Source organism: Zingiber officinale, chromosome 3A (assembly GCF_018446385.1).
Source record: "Zingiber officinale cultivar Zhangliang chromosome 3A, Zo_v1.1, whole genome shotgun sequence".
Lineage (NCBI taxonomy): Eukaryota > Viridiplantae > Streptophyta > Magnoliopsida > Zingiberales > Zingiberaceae > Zingiber > Zingiber officinale.
The window spans coordinates 128,363,430-128,377,549 of NC_055990.1; the positions used below are offsets into that span (position 1 = coordinate 128,363,430).

General features: G+C 31.6%; 1 long non-coding RNA gene across 1 annotated transcript; it reads right to left on the bottom strand.

The window, feature by feature from the left end:
* Nucleotides 1-5,275: 5,275 nt before the first annotated feature.
* On the bottom strand, nt 5,276-6,487 carry LOC122054016. The gene is made up of 2 exons (XR_006132511.1): nt 6,306-6,487; nt 5,276-5,471 (listed from the first exon to the last, which is right to left on the bottom strand). It is a non-coding gene; the product is annotated as an uncharacterized LOC122054016 (long non-coding RNA).
* Between the last annotated feature and the right edge of the window lie 7,633 nt (nt 6,488-14,120).

Sequence of the window (14,120 nt, forward strand, 5' to 3'; positions counted from 1 at the left end):
GCACTGGAAGAGGAACTGCAAGGTATACTTGGAGGATCTTAAGAAGAAGCGAAGTGAGACTTCCACTTCAGGTATATATGTTATAGAAGTCAATCTATCTATTTCTACATCATGGGTATTAGATACTGGATGTGCTTCTCACATTTGTACTGATGTGCAGGCGCTGAGAAATAACAGAGCATTGGCAAAGGGCGAGGTGGACCTACGAGTAGGCAATGGAGCACGAGTTGCTGCTGTTGCTGTAGGACACACACAGAGTAACATAAGATAATTTTTTTAAATTTTTTATCTTTGTTGCCCTTTCCCTCTCGATCAGCGAGCTTTGAAAAAAGGTTTTTTTTTTTTTTATCTCCTCTTTATTTTTGAAAGAATGGTGTATCGTACTCTTAAAAGTCATTAACTTAATTAGGTATTTCTACCCATGGTTTATATCTATAACATATACTTTCCTCTATATTAAAAATAACATTTAAAATATTATATAAATAAAATATTAACATTTAAAATAAGACGATTTATCATTATTTGAATGTTGTTTTGTAAATTTCCTGAAAAAAAAACAGATGAAAAATAGATCGGCACAAAAACAAGATATTGTTTACCTAATTAATTAACTTTCAACTAACTATTTAATTTCCCTAGTGGTGAGCACAGTGGTCACCATGCTCTAATTTTTATTTAATTTTATTATTTTATGGGGAAAAAAAAAACTGTTGAGAATATTGTTCATATAAAAAGAATCGGACGTGCTTCGTATGAAGGGCTGTTAAAAATATTCTTTTTCATATTAGACCAGGGTCGCAACAAATTAAATTTTAGAGGATTCATAAGAATTCTTAAAGTAGGGATAAAAATAAACCAAATTCAGATGGAAGTTCCTAAGGCCATCATAAGTCGCATTTGAAACCTGATCTCTCACTTGATCTCTCACTATTGTTAACAATCGGATGGCTCTCGACTAAGGATGCACATATATAGGTGGTGACTCGGAGGACATCGCACATAATCATGCAAGGATTGTCGTGGCTCGAGGGGTGTCACGTCGAGGAGGGCATTGTGTAGGGATCATCTTGTCGAGGAGGGCGTCGCGTCATGGAGGGCGTTGCGTCGAGGAGGGTGTCGCTAGCCCCGGTCCTAACAATCAGGAGGCCCAGGGCAAAACGATCAAAATAGGTCTTTAATTTTTTTATAAAGTAAAAATTATTTATAATGATTTCTTCTAATTTTTCTAGATGTAAAATCATCTATAATATTATTAATTTTAAGATTATTTTATTTTTTTTCAATAAATAAAATTACTAATCCATTTAAAACCGTGTTGGTGATGATGCAGCCGTGCAAAGAAGTGGCAAAGGCGCAGTCTCACTATAATATCGTCGTAGAGTCGCCAATAAAAAGGAGAGCAAATAAAAATGAAAAGAGAAGGTTAAAAGAAAAGTAATGTAATTGTAAAAAAAAAATTGAGAAGTAGAGAATATGAAAAAGGAGATAACGCTGGCGGAGATTGCAATTTGCTTGAGCTTGTCTGCTTATGTCGTTGTGCGGCGGCGGAAGAGCAGGTGCAACGGACAAACAGTGCAAGGTTTACAAAACTTAATTCTAAAATAATTAATATATATATAAATTATATAAACATTTACAAGTTGTGGGCCCCTCCAAGAGCACGCGCTTGTGCGACGGCGGAAGAGCAGGTGCACAGTGCAAGGTTTACAAAATTCTTAAAACAATTAATATATATATATATATATATATATATAAACATTTAGAATTGTGGGCCCCTTCCAAACTTGGGGCCCTGGGCAATCGCCCAGGACGGCCCGGCCTCTGGGTCGGGGCTGGGTGTCGCGACAAGAAAACCTAACTTTGGAGTCGCCGAGAGGGGTAAAGGAACTTCGGAGAATGTCGAAAGAGAAAGGGCAACGAAAATAAAAAAATTTAGAAAATATTGACAGGGCACTGTTATACTAGAAATCACATATAATCGTGCAGGGATCATTGGGGAGAATACCAACTATGTATATATATACCTAATATTTTTTCAATTCTAAATTTTTTTTACTTAATATTATAACTCAATTTTAAAATCCTAATGTAAAATCGTATTAGCATAAGCTAGAGCTTAAAAAAATTTAAAAAGAAAAAAAAATCACCATCGATGAAGCTGTGCCGTCCATGCTGGACACCCCGGATAAAAATTTCGTGTGTATATATATATATATATATATATATATATATAATTTAGACTTCATTTAGGTTAATACAGGAAAAAATATTAGAATAACTAATAATAAATTAAGAAATAAACATAAAATAATATGTATGATTTTATTAGAATTTTAGGAATTTAAATTATATTTTGATGAGTCGATTGAACGATTAAATTCTTAGTTCCGTTATTAAATCCTAAGTTTAAACCTTCCCTCTTCACTACTGTGCACTCTGCCATGCCGTCTCTTCTCCATGTGCATGCATAACGATGACGTTGGTTTAGTCACATTGACAGTCGCACATGTATTCTTTTCCCCATCATCACAATAACCATCACGAATGAGCTGCTTTTTGTCATTGTTGGCGACACTTGTAGTTTGGTTTCCTAGCCCTGTCGAACAACGCGTGAGCCACCACTTTTGCACGCTACACGCGGCCCTCTTGATGCCTCTTAGTAGTTTATTTATGTAGTTTGACTGTCTATGAGACTGGTTGTGATAGCGTAATTTATCCACAATAAGTAGCTAGATAACTTGACATATCCTAACACTCTACACATAGCAAGGAATATAAAGGTCTGAAATTTTATAATTAAATAGCTCAAACTCCAAGGACATACACTACACATGTATTCATCAAGAAATCAAGTATATAACCATCTAACTGTCATGGTAGGAAGAGAATATCCAATAAACATTAGGATGTGCGCGCAATCGACCCCTTTTAAATGGCCAAATATTAATAGTACCATCTAATTACTTCAAATAAAATAAACCAAAATAAAATAAACCAATGACTAAGTAACTCAATATCCTGGAACATAAAAATATCATCAATTGAGAGAGAAGATTATCAGGTGTGGTACTGGTACCAAGATAGTTCATCCATTAAGACTCTCCATTTTCTTATTTCCTACATCATATGGACTTAGTGAGTCTAAAGACTCAGCAAATTCAACGTTTATAATAAAAATTAAACAATTACATTGCACATGCTTTTCAATATAACTTGTTAGGAAAAATACCTTGAACATTTTATAATAATAATTCAAAACTTGCTAACTCTTAACTTTATGTACCTCCACACTTTATTAAAATAACATCCATAAGAAATTTCCAGATCGAACTTAAGCATCAGAATAGGTAAAAGAATTCATCTCATTGTTTATGGTTACTTTACTTCAACCTCGATTCATTTGGTCAAATCTTTATCCTATTACTAGGTTTTTGGTAGTTTTTATTGGTATCCTCTAAGTCAAATTCCACCACTTCTTTTTCTTCTATTTTGATAAGAATTCCGATATCCTTTAAGCCAGATTTCTTATCCATTTTTCTTCTATTTTGATATATAAGAATTTCAATATCCTCTAAGAATTTCTACTCTTTTTTTCCTCCGTCCTAGTAAGAATTTTGGTATCCTCTAAGCCAGATTCCACCCTCCCTTTTTTCTCTGTTTTTATAAAAATTTCAATATACTCTAAGTCGGGCTCCTTATCCATCGACCTCTATTTTTTCCAATCCTTTAATCTGATTAGTAATTTCATTAATTATCAAATTAATTAATTTAACCAACTTAATAAGCTAATTAATCAATCACTCAATTGATTCATAAATTCATGACCCAATTTGTTATCTAATTTACTAAAAAGACTAATTAATTATTTCTTTAAATAGATCCACAACCTTAATTATCGATCATTACTCATTAATCAAACAACATAATTATTACCTATTAATTAGTCCATCCATTAGTCAACTTATTAATCAATCGATTATTTCAATCAAACATCAAAAAAATAATTCTCATTAACCATTTGTTAATTAGCACATTGATACTAGTTTACTAAATCTGGAATTAAAGTTCAGAAAATAATCTGTTACAAAATTGCTTAACCAATTCAATCAACTAAATCCTATATTAATTAACTAACCTTAATTAATTACTTAATTAATCTCTCACTACAAAAAAATAAGACATTTTGGGACAAAATTGGGGACGAATTTTAAAAAAAAATTCGTTGCAAAAATTTTAGGAACAAAAATTGGGACGAAAATTTTTTCGTCCCAAAATGGTTGATGCCAACTTTTGGAAGGAATTATGGATTGTTGCAAATTTGGGAACGAATTTGGGGACGAATTTGGCGACGAATAAAATTTTCGTCTCCAAATTCGTTGCAAAAAAGTATACAAATTAGCAACGAAAACTATTTTTGTTGCAAACTTAGGAACGAATTTGGGGACGAATTCACATAAATTTTCCGCCAAATTTGTCTCTATTTTTGCAACAAATTTGGGGACGAATTCGGTGACAAATTATATTTTGTTGCCAAGTTTGTCCCTAATATTGGAACGAATTTGGGGACAAATTCGGTGACAAAATTTCTTTTGTTGTCATTTTTGTCCTAAGTTTGCAACGAATAATAAATTTTTTGCAAAATTGGCAATGAATTTGGTAACAAAAACTTCCCAAATCCTTTGATAATCAGATAAATTTTCGTCCCAAAATTCGTCCCAAAATCTGGGACGAATTTTGGGACGAATTTTGTGATTCGTCCCAGAATCTGGGACGAATTTTGGGACGAATCCACAAAATTTGTCCCAGAATTCGTCGCAGATTTTTTGTTGTCATTTTTGTTCCTAAGTTTGCAACGAAAAATAAATTTGTTGCAAAATTGGCAACGAATTTGGCAACAAAAGTTTGCCAAATTTTTTATAATCATATGATAAATTTTCGTCCCAAAATTCATCCCAAAATCTGGGACGAATTTTGTAGATTCGTCCCAGATTCTGGGACGAATTTTGGGACGAATTTTGTGGATTCGTCCCAAAATTCGTCCCAAATTCTGGGACGAAAATAATTTTGTCCCAAATTACGATAGAATTGGGACAACTCATTTTCGTTGCCAAATTCGTCCCTATATCAAATATTTTTTCCCAGCTTCAATTTATTTCTGCAATACTATCCAAATACATAAAAATAATATGCATTCAACACATCCTAATTTAACATCAACACATCCTAATTTAACATTCAACACATCCTAATTTAAGATCAACACATCAACTCATAATTCAAGAAATATAAAGATTTCAACAAAGTTTACATACAAGATCCATCTTGTTCAACAAAGTTTACAAGTTCAACAACCCAAGTCCATCATCCATCTAACAACACTAAGAATACATAACTTTGATCCCCAACACATCAACCCAAGTCATATTCGTGTGCCACAAAATCTTTGATCCCCATAAAATCTCCTTTGCCTACATAACAACAAACAAATAAACTAGATTATGTGTAACAAGAAAGATTGTAAATATTATACCATATAGCCATGTAAAAAGAATAATTAAAAACAAAACATAAATGTAAAATTCCTTAAACATTCTAATAAAAGCCCTAATTCTAATAAAAATCATATTTACCAACGATATGAATCATCCATATCATAGCAACGGTAAATAAAATTATAAGAATTATTTTGAAACTAAGTACATGTATCGTAACTATGATACAACCTAATATAATTGGCACATCATATAGAGAGAAAGAGAGAGAGATCTTGTGAAGTATGGTATTAGGGTTCAAATTTCTCACTTAGTTAACTTTATTTTTCATTTTAATTTGCTGAATTTATAGTTTTATCTTTGGTTGGTATTTAATGTAAACTAAAGGATGTTTAAAATAATTGTTCCTTTCATTGTGTTAACTAGTTGACAATTTCATATGAATAACTTTAGCACATTTTTAACAACTCTTTGCAAAATTTTAAAGTAGGAGGATGCATCGTTATCTAGTAAAGAATTTTAGAATAGTGTGATGTAATTCTAGATGAAATATAGAACTTTTATGTATCTATATAGTTTTGAGATTGTACATAGATCAAATTCAGAACTTTTATGCATCATTATCATTGAAGACAAAACAAGAAAGAGCAGCTTATCAAAAAGAAGGAACACAATTAAACAACTATTTAAAGCTAACTTTAACATAATTATTTAAAGTTAACTTTATATAATTAAACAACTATAACATAATTATTTAAAGCTAACTGTATATATAGATCAGTAAATGCATATTAATGAACTTAGGAATACCGAAAAGAAGTGAACAAATACAGCTGTCTTCAACTACAGTGAGATCACACCAAATTGAGACCTGCACAAACAACATTATAAAATCAGGACAAAAATAAAGTCAGAGTATTAGAGACTCCATTCATATTGCCTAGTTATGCTTTAATTTTGTTACTGGTGCACAACTAATAATCATATAGATTAGTCTACGTCAAAGATAAGTCATCTCATACATTGACAGTGGAACAGTGCAAGAAGACAATAGACTTAACCTACAAATGACAGAGTTGAAAAGTTAAAAAACCATTGATTAATGTGTAAAGCAGTAAACATGAGAAAAAATTCATCATACATTATTAAAATCATCAAAAATCATCACCGCCATCATCGTTATCATCGTAGGCATCATCATCGTCGTCATTGGGAGGATTTTGACTTTGAGCGGAGCTCAACTGAAGGTGTTTCATGATTAATTCTTGTTGTCGGCGCATATCTCTAATATCTTTCTCCAAATTAGCCCGTTCTAGGTCTCTTTGCACCCTTTATTGGTCTCTTTGTGATATTATTTCCTTCAGATGGCTAACCTCATCAGTCAAGGTATTTATTTGGGTCGTAAGTGCTGATGTGGAGGAAGAAGTTCCAACTAATCTTTGGGTTCTACTCAAGGAACCCATCCCCAATATTCTTCCCCCTTTTGGTCCTCCACTGGCCTCTAACCATAAACTCAAATTATTGCCAACAGACTCCTCAGACCCCTGACTCTCGATACCAGCTTGTGAGCATGTTTGAGCTAGCTCGAGTTGATCATATTTTTCCTGTTTTGTAAAATACATACGATATTGATTAGATATAATAGAAACACATATAATATTAAGACAATAATGGTAGGTAACTAATTAAATTTAAACCATATATTAAGGTAAAATAAATATTACCTTGACTGCTTTTGCTCTCGCCCCACTCCATGTGTTATCTTTTTTTTTAAAAGTGCGAGTGAAAGTATCAATGAAAGAAGGCTCCTTCCCTGTCTCCTTGGTCTAAAAAAACATTATTTCAAATAATGAAATAATTTGATATATATTAAAAATTTATGAAAGAGTGAAACAATTACCATTCTCCGTCTATGCTCATCTATGTTAATGGAGCCTCCCGCATATATAGCACTTGAGTCACTAGAATTGTGAGATTGATTCATTCTATTAAGGTCACTCCTTTGTTTACTTTTCTCCGTTGCCCAAAATATAGTGATTCTCTCCCAATTTTCTTCAGTGATGAAGTTTGGCTTTTTCCCCCGACTCTTTGCGTGGCTTAATACATGTCTAATGTGATCGCCACATTTCTTTTTAAATATTCTTCGTATCTCCATTTCATCATTCGAGTCCCAATTATTTAAGCGCTGAAATAGAGATTTATTTTATTATATAATCACTATAAAATTGAAGTAAACTCAAGAAAATATACTTTGAACTCGCTCCACCAAAGTTGTTTTGTGGCTGATGGAGTGCTTGAATATGTCAAAGAATCCCCTCCCCAATGGTTGTTCACAATTCTATTTATTTCTCGAACAACTTGTACCGGATTTTCAAAGTTGCATTAAATTACAAAATAACGATGTTAAATAATTAAGAAAGGTCTAACAAATAAAATATTTTATAGTACTTACGAATCACCGATGGGGACTAAAGGAGCTCTATCATTCCTAAACTCAGCAAATGAGTTTCTTGCTGAGTCGGGAGGATCTGAGTGGACAGGCAACTGCTCTGGGTAAGGTACTTATGGCGGCGAATATGAAACCGGTGCAGAAGGTACATGAGATGGACTCGGCTGATGAAGGGGTGGCATAGGTACACTGGCAGGGGAATATGATGCCGGTGGAGAAGACACATGGGATGAGCCTGCCTGAGTAGGGGGTGGCATAGGTTCATTGGCAGGTGATGGATGTGTCTGGTCCTGTGGTCGCCGTCTACGTCCACCACGTCGAAATATATGCTGAAAATTTCAATAATTTAATAAGTTAATTACAGATCTGATACAAAACAAAGGATAATTAAAAACTTACCATTTTTATGTAAATATTATGGAAAAGGGTGGAGGGGAAATTTATGAAATGTGACCTCTGATAAACTGTAGGAACAAATACAATGTGTTAACAGATAAAGTAAATCAAATTATAAAAGAGACAGTATATACAAAAAAATATGGAAAATTTCTTTAAATAAGCTAACAAAACTTACCCATCATCAAAAATCAAAGTCATCATTGTCATTATCATCCTCCTCCTCCTCTTCCTCTTCCTCCTCCTCTTCCTCTTCCTCTTCCTCCTCCTCCTCCTCTTCCTCCTCCTCTCCTTCCTCCTCCTCCTCCTCCTCATCATCATCAATTTCACTTCTATCTACGTTGATTACTACACCGGTGGGATCTCGTAAAGTTGAAATAATATATTCCTCAGTCTGAAAGGTGTTTGAAACTTCCTCTTGTTGATATGCAATGTTTTCCCAACGTGCCTCAATTTTTTTTCGTGCTTTAGTTTTACAAACAGCCCACCAATCAATCTTATCGCGTTTCAAACTCGGATATGAAGAATAGAATACTTGAATTGCTTGTTGTGCCAACACAAATGGTTCATATCTCTTATGATTTATTTCAACTAAATTATAATGTGGATGCACTTTCATCCCTCTAACAGGGTCAAACCAGCGACACATAAATAATATAACTTGCATTTGTGGTCCTGGGTATTCTACTTCTATAATTTCATCCAACAAACCATAAAAATCACTGCTTGCACCTCCTTCATTGGATGACGATACGCACACCCCACTATTCATGGTATTCTTGCCCATTCCATAGTCTTGAGTATGAAAATTATATCCATTTATGAAATATGCTGGCCAAGTGCGTACGCATGAATTTGGACCCCATGACAGATGGATTAGCCATTCTTGCTCAAGGTGAGCTTGATTAGCTTGAACCTAAGGTCAAAACACAAATTGTTAAAAGTATGCATATATATCAACAAAATATAGATTATTTACTTACATATGATTTAAACCATGCAGCAAATTCTTCTTCACAAAATCGATCGAACTCTTGTGTCGATAATTCAGAATATAAGTTGGTAAATATCCTACTCAAAAAAACATATTGTTACACAAACAATTGAAAAAATAATAAAATAAAAATAAAAATATATACTTACTCGTAATATGATGATATTTCTGGACAATTTAGTAAAATATATGTTTGGGCTGCTCGCCATTCTTTACCAGTTAAGTATCTTTGTTTACATGGTCCACTTGGTCGACCAAGGTAGTTAAAAATTGAAAATGAGGTAACATTTGGATCAATAGGACCCTCATCATTTCGTCCCAAAATTTTATTTATTAAAAAATAAAAAAAACAAACTTGGACGCCTTAAATACGGACCTAGAGACATCGGAATTTGATGAAACAAGTTTCTATATGTTCGTATCATTATCCTGATCGTATATCTTTCAATAAAAATATTTTTTACCAAATATATATATTTTTGGAATTTTTTAATCCCAAATTGACCTAATTGGGTGTTAAAAATTCAAATCGCTGAAAATATTAATTAAAAATTATGGATGATGACGTATTTACGATCAGCTCAACGATACGGACACATAGAAACTTATTTCATCAAATTTCGATGTCTCTAGGTCCATATTTAGGCCTTAGGTGTTTGATTTTATTTATTTAAAATTATTTTCAGTTTTGGGACGAATCCTGGATTCGTCCCAAAATTTGGGACGAATCCTGGATTCGTCCCAAAATTTGGGACGAATCCAGGAATTCGTCCCAAAATTTTATTTATTAAAAAATAAAAAAACAAACTTGGACGCCTTAAATACGGACCTAGAGACATCGGAATTTGATGAAACAAGTGTCTATGTGTTCGTATCATTATCCTGATCGTAAATCTATCAATAAAAATATTTTTTACCAAATATATATATTTTTGGAATTTTTTAATCCCAAATTGACCTAATTGGGTGTTAAAAATTCAAATCGCTGAAAATATTAATTAAAAATTATGGAAGATGATGTATTTACGATCAGCTCAATGATACGGACGCATAGAAACTTGTTTTATCAAATTCTGATGTCTCTAGGTCCATATTTAAGTTTTCGGACACTAATTTACAATTATTCACTACAAACACCTTTTTTGTTAGTATCAACTTATATATGTTTTAAAAAATATATACCTAGAGACATCGGAATTTGATGAAACAAGTTTCTATATGATTATATCATTATCCTGATCGTAAATCTATCAATAAAAATATTTTTTACCAAATAGATATATTTTTGGAATTTTTTAATCCCAAATTGACCTAATTGGGTGTTAAAAATTCAAATCGCTTAAAATATTAATTAAAAATTATGGATGATGACGTATTTACGATCAACTCAATAATACGGACGCATAGAAACTTGTTTCATCAAATTCCGATGTCTCTAGGTACATATTTAGGCCTTAGGTGTTTGATTTTATTTATTTAAAATTATTTTCAGTTTTGGGACGAATCCTGGATTCGTCCCAAAATTTTATTTATTAAAAAATAAAAAAAAACTTGGACGCCTTAAATACGGACCTAGAGACATCGGAATTTGATAAAACAAGTTTCTATGTGTTCGTATCATTATCTTGATCGTAAATCTATCAATAAAAATATTTTTTACCAAATATATATATTTTTGGAATTTTTTAATCCCAAATTGACCTAATTGGGTGTTAAAAATTCAAATCGCTGAAAATATTAATTAAAAATTATGGATGATGACGTATTTACGATCAGCTCAATGATACGGACGCATATAAACTTGTTTCATCAAATTCCGATGTCTCTAGGTCCATATTTAGGCCTTAGGTGTTTGATTTTATTTATTTAAAATTATTTTCAGTTTTGGGATGAATCCTGGATTCGTCCCAACTTTTGGGACGAATCCAAAGATTCGTCCCAAAATTTTATTTATTAAAAAATAAATAAACAAACTTGGATGCCTTAAATACGGACCTAGAAATATCGGAATTTGATGAAACAAGTTTCTATGTGCTCGTATCTTTATCCTGATCGTAAATCTATCAATACAAATATTTTTTAGCAAATATATATATTTTTGGAATTTTTTAATCCCAAATTGACCTAATTGGGTGTTAAAAATTCAAATCGCTGAAAATATTAATTAAAAATTATGGATGATGACGTATTTACGATCAACTCAACGATACAAACGCATAGAAACTTGTTTCATCAAATTCCGATGTCTTTAGGTCCATATTTAGGCCTTAGGTGTTTGATTTTATTTATTTAAAATTATTTTCAATTTTGGGACGAATCCTAGATTCGTCCCAAAATTTGGGACGAATCCAGGAATTCATCCCAAAGTTTGGGACGAATCCAGAGATTCGTCCCAAAATTTTATTTATTAAAAAATAAAAAAACAAACTTGGACGTCTTAAATACGGACCTAGAGACATCAGAATTTGATGAAACAAGTTTCTATGTGTTCGTATCATTATCCTGATCGTAAATCTATCAATGAAAATATTTTTTACCAAATATATATATTGTTGGAATTTTTTAATCCCAAATTGACCTAATTGGGTGTTAAAAATTCAAATCGCTAAAAATATTAATTAAAAATTATGGATTATGACGTATTTTGGATCAGCTCAACGATACAGACGCATTGAAACTTGTTTCATCAAATTCCGATGTCTCTAAGTCCATATTTAGGCCTTAGGTGTTTGATTTTATTTATTTAAAAATATTTTCAGATTTGGGACGAATCCTGGATTCGTCCCAGAATTTGGGACAAATCCTGGATTCGTCCCAAAATTTGGGACGAATCCAGGATTTCTCCCTAAATTTGGGATGAATTTTTAATTCGTTCCTGATTTGGGGACGAATTTAGCAACAAATTTTATTTATGTTGCAAACTTGAAACGAATTTTGTTTGTTGCAAGTTTTGTTGGTTATTTGGGTCGAAATTTATTTTCGACCCTAAATTTGTCCCAATTTTGGGACGAATTATTTTCGTTCCAAACTTTTGTCCCCAAAATTATGTTTTTTTGTAGTGTCTCAATCATCCTTATTAATTGATTAATCTATTAAACTAATTTAATCAACTAAGTTAATTAAATTACTCAACCGATTAAATAATTAATAATCTTAATTATGCAAACCTCTTTAATTAATTACCTTATTATATTAATTAATTATATTAATCAAATGACTTAATTAATCGACTACTGCTTCAATAATCAAATTATACTAATAAATCGGTTAATATTACTTGATCACCCATTAAATAGGTATTTAATCAGATTATTAGTTAATGTAATTAATCACATACTAATCAATCTCAATCAACTAATGAATATCTATTAGAGCATCAACCATTTAATCAATCTATGAACAATAAATTATAAATAATTTAATTCATTAAATGTGTAATCAAGATTAGATTATTATACAATAAATAAATCACATAATAGACCTATTCATCTATCTGTTAATAAATTAAACTTAACTAACAATTTGATTCAAATAAATAGAATAAACCTTTCAATTAATCAAAGAAATAAATCTTGATTTTAATTAATCAAGCAACATGGTTCATAACGAAAAGTCATCAGAATGAATAGAATGAATACAAGAAAAAGTAAAAAAAAACATATTCATTACTAATAAAGTTGCACATCAAAACATACATAATATGATCTATATAATATATAAACTGAATATTAGAAATGTTAAAAAATTAGTTTGATGTTCAATAGGGATAAGACGATTATTTTATGAGTAGGCCATTATAAATCAATTTTTTCAAGTAAATGAGAAATTAATATCTAATGAAGGGTTGCCCGATGTGATCGAATAGAAATTTGATTCGTATACTAGTTGAATTTATGAATGAACGCTAACTTAAGTATGTATAACCCGAGGGGTATGAAATTATAATTAATTTTATTGATTGATTAAAAGATTAATTATGATATTAATTAATTGATTAATTAATATTTAAAAAATTAAGTAAATAGGTAATCCTATTAATCAATTAAATTAATTAATCATAATAAAAATATTTAAGTAAAAATGTTTAAAGGACAAGATACATCCCATATCCTCTTGAAATAAATCTTTCACCTCTTAGGAGTAACCCTTATTCTTATAAAACAAATCACTTTCCTTCCACTCCATTCTTAAGTTATGAATTCTCCTCTCTCTCTCCTATCTTAAAAGTTTCAAGGCTTCGAAAGTTCGACATGACTCGAAATTTGAAATGCTTCTATTTCGAGATGCAAGTCATTGTATCTTGGGAGACAATTACCAATAAACCATAAGTACCTCGCGTAGGGAAATATTCTTAAGGAAAGAAGGTCTAACCTTCACCTCAACCTTAATACTCTTATCCTTAGAAATAAGTTTACATAGCCTTCACCTCGACCTTAATACTCTTATTCTTAGAGATAAGTTTACCTAAAGAGGCTGTATCGATATCCGAAAGGATAACTCGATGACCGACGAGATTAGGTCGGTAGTGATGATACCAAAAAGGGTATGTCTCTTATCCGAAGGGGTACTACTTCGATATCGAAAGGGGATGTCAAGAGTATAAATAGGATAAGATCCACATGGTCATACCAATCTCTACGAATCATCGACTCATCGTTGAGATGACTAATCGGGTCCAACTATTAGGTATTAACATCGAAAATCAATATTCCCATTTTTTTTTAAAGAAAAATTTCTAAACTAATAAACTAAAGTTTAAAGTATTCTGTAAAGTTAGGTGTCTGTT